Raw genomic sequence first — 3958 nt, 5'->3', positions numbered from 1 at the left:
AGAGAAGACAAGAGAAGAGTGAAAAAAAAGATTCCAAACAAAAATAATATGGAGAAATCCAAGGAAGGGAAAATATAAGTTGGATAGAGGGACACAGGAAAAATGCATGATTTGACAAAAAAAGATGAGAGTGAAAAGAGAAGATAGAATAATTAAGAAGACGAATGCCAACTAAAATGTAGAAATAAAACTTAAAATGAAATATACAAAATGGAATGAGGAGAGGAAGATAATGAAATAAAAATTAAAGAAGAAATACAAAGAAGATAAATGGGAGAATTAGCCCCTGTGGATGATGATCAAGTCTCCAAACACCTGCTCCATGAACTAGAGCCTGTGCTGGAGGCAGGCTCAGTGCACAGTGCAGCCTTTAGGTGGCTTCTTTCCTTTCTTCTCTTTCCTTCAGTGGACCTTTCTTTTCTTTCTATCTGCACTCTATAATTCCACAAGACATTATAACAAGAGTTCAATGTATCAAAGCATGTGAAATATTGTTCTATATCACACTATACTGCCTCATTATAGTTCAAGAGTCTTTAAGCCTTTAAATTTCTTCATATAAACAATAAACAATTTTATCACTTTCTGTCAACATAAATATTTATTTATATAATTTATATGTTAAATTATACCATGATTATATGTAAGCTATACAATTATTAAAATATATAACTTCAAAGAAGGGGATACAATACATATGTATAGAAATTCTACTATTAATTTCATAACAATAAATCATCATTCACATTCCTTAGGCTGAGCACTCTCCCAATTTGAAGACCCCGTAGAGATAAGCCTCAGATCTTGGCTTCTCCAGAGTAACAGGATTCTTTATATTTATATCAGGTTGATGGGTTGATGTTCTATAGAGACAAAGGAAATATTTAGAGTAAGCAGTTTCATTTCCTTTCTTTTTTTTTTTTTACTTTTTAGATTGACTTTCTTGTGGTATAATTCTTATACAATAAGTGTATCAATTATTATGTAGTTCAATAACATTTGACAAATAAATGGACATGTATAACTGCTATACTCAAAATATGGAATATCTCTATCTCCTTATAAAAACTCTTGTCATTCTCATTTGCTTTCAATTTTCTCCCCCGTCCAAAAAATTAAAATAAAAAATCTGAAGTCTTCATTAATTGGGTTAATCTGAAAAATGTTAATTGCCTCAAGATGGGCAGGAACAAATCCAAGCCAGTGGATCCCAGAGCCCTACATGAGGGAACAGTGAGCTAAAAGCACAGGGTTGAAGTGGAAGAAGAATATGGCTTCAGACTAGGGTATTAGAAGTTATACAATCTGGAAGAATGAAAGGTAGAAGCAATTTCTAACCATAAGGGAGAGTGATGATATAACATGGAAGTGGCATATGTTGCTTTTAGCTCAAGAAGAATATGATCCAGATGAAGAACGGACATCAATTTTCTGCTCCTTGATGTTCTGTATGAAGAGGAGATGGAGAGAGAGAACAGCACAGAGGTGACAGAATTGATCCTACTTGGTCTGACCAAGTCTCGAGATGTTCAGCTCCTGGTCTTTGTGCTAGTTTTAGCTTTCTACCTCATCATCCTCCCTGGAAATTTCCTCATCATCCTCACCATCAGGTCAGATCCTGGCCTCACAGCCCCTCTTTACTTCTTCCTGGGCAACTTGGCCTTCCTTGATGCATCTTACTCCTTCATTGTGGCTCCCAGGATGCTGGTGGACTTCCTCTCTGAGAAGAAGATAATCTCCTACAGAGGCTGCGTCACTCAGCTCTTTTTTTTGCACTTCCTTGGAGGAGGGGAGGGGTTACTTCTTGTTGTGATGGCCTTTGATAGCTACATCACCATCTGTCGGCCCTTACACTACTCAACTGTCATGAACCCTAGAGCCTGCTATGGATTGCTGTTGGCCCTGTGGCTTGGAGGCTTTATTCACTCTATGATCCAGGTGGCCCTCATCCTCCACTTGCCCTTCTGTGGCCCAAACCAGCTGGATAACTTCTTCTGTGACGTCCCACAGGTCATCAAGCTGGCCTGCACAGACACCTTTGTGATGGAGTTTCTGATGGTCTTCAACAGTGGACTGATGACACTACTGTGCTTCCTGGGGCTCCTGGTCTCCTATGGAGCCATCCTCTGCCATGTACATCGGTCCTCTTCTGAATGGAAGAAAAAGGCTCTATCCACATGCACCACTCATATCATTATATACTTTTCATGTTTAGACCTGCCATCTTCCTCTACACTCTCACCTTCAGGGCCTTACCAGCTGATAAAGTGGTATCCTTTTTCTACACAGTGATCTTTCCTTTGGCGAATCCTGTGATTTATAACCTTCAGAACCAGGAAGTGAAAATTTCCATGAAAAGGTTATTGAGTCGACATGTGTTCTGCTGACTGAATTTTATAACAAGAATCCATGGGGGGTGGGGGAGTGGAAGTCCCAGTAGGCACTGGAAAAGAGTTATGCATAATGAGAGAATAAACTTGGTATATTTAAAGAATATAAAGAAAACCAGAGTGGTTGGAGTATAATGAGTAGAGTGGGAGACTTGGGGCTTAAATTTATGACTGTAAGTGTCAAAACATGTAAAGTCTTTAAGGCTGATAATCCCCAATTACCTGCAAATTTAGCCACGTGCATCTAAAGAATCAAATGTGACCAGAAATAAATTGCCGGGGATATTAGACAATATTTCATACTGAATGATTATAAATACACATTTTATCAACATCCTTGGGTTGGAGTTGAAGCAATATTCATATAGATATTTATAATTTTATGCTTATTTTAGAAAAGAAGGAACTTATTAAATCAATGTTCAGGTTTCCATCTTAAGAACCTAAAGAGCAAATTAAACCCAAAATAAGTATAAAGAAAGAGATAAAAGAATAACAGCAGAAATCAATGAAATAGAAAGTAGACAAACATTGGAAAAAAATTTAAAGCCAAAATTTGGTACTTTGAAAAGATTATCCTAACTGATAAACCCAGTGAGAAGATGAATTAAAAAAGACAAAAGGCACAAATTACCAATGTCAAGAATTACAGAAGGGGATGCTCCACAAATCCTAAAGAAATTAGAAGTTTAATAAGGTAATATGAAGGATTGAATATGACAAAAAAATACATAAGCTTGGATAAAACTGACAAATTCTGTGAGAAACACAACACAACTGATATAATCAAGATACAGAAAATATGAATAACAATATATTTTTAAAGGAAATGAATTTTTAGTGAAAACATTCATATTAAGAACACTCCAGACAAAGATGATATAATTAGAGAATTCTCTCAACATTTAAGGTATATAAAATACTAATTGTACCCACACTCTTTTAGAAAACAGAGGAAAAGTTAACATTTCCTAAGTTGTTTTATAAGCTAGCATAACCATAATTCTGAGATCTGACCAGGAAAGTAGAAGGAAAGAAAATTTTCAAAAATAAACTTCATGAACTTACACATAAAGTTTTTAAGTAAGATATTAGCAAACGAAATGTAGCAAAAAGCAAAGTTGATTTAATATTTGAAAAATAAGTTTAATCATGACACTCACTGAATGAAGGAAATACTGAAGGGAGCACTACTGACAGATAGGAAAAGACTCTAGTGAGAGGTTTGGAATACAATTTTGGGTGGTGGTAGCACAGCAATGTAAGTACACTTAACAAAGACAACTGTGAGTATGGTTGAAAGAGGAAGGTTAGGAACATGTGGGACACCAGAAGGAAAGAAGAAAGATAAAGACTGGGACTGTATAACTTAGTGAAACCTAGAGTGCTCAACAATTGTGATAAAATGTACAAATATGTTTTTACATGAGGGAGAACAAATGAATGTCAACCTTGCAAGGTGTTAAAAATGGGGTGTTATTGGGGAAAAAAATACAATCAATGCAAACTAGAGACTATAGTTATCACAGACTTTGTATTATGCTTCCTTTGATGTAACAAGTACAATA

General features: G+C 35.8%; 1 pseudogene; it reads left to right on the top strand.

Moving 5' to 3' along the window:
* The first annotated feature begins 1461 nt into the window (after window positions 1-1461).
* LOC119533451 lies at window positions 1462-2387 on the top strand (annotated as a pseudogene).
* Window positions 2388-3958: the final 1571 nt, after the last annotated feature.

The sequence above is a fragment of the Choloepus didactylus genome, chromosome 4 (assembly GCF_015220235.1).
Source record: "Choloepus didactylus isolate mChoDid1 chromosome 4, mChoDid1.pri, whole genome shotgun sequence".
NCBI classification, from domain to species: domain Eukaryota; kingdom Metazoa; phylum Chordata; class Mammalia; order Pilosa; family Megalonychidae; genus Choloepus; species Choloepus didactylus.
The sequence above is the reverse complement of the archived record's forward strand: the minus strand, read 5'-3'. Positions and strand labels throughout refer to the sequence as shown.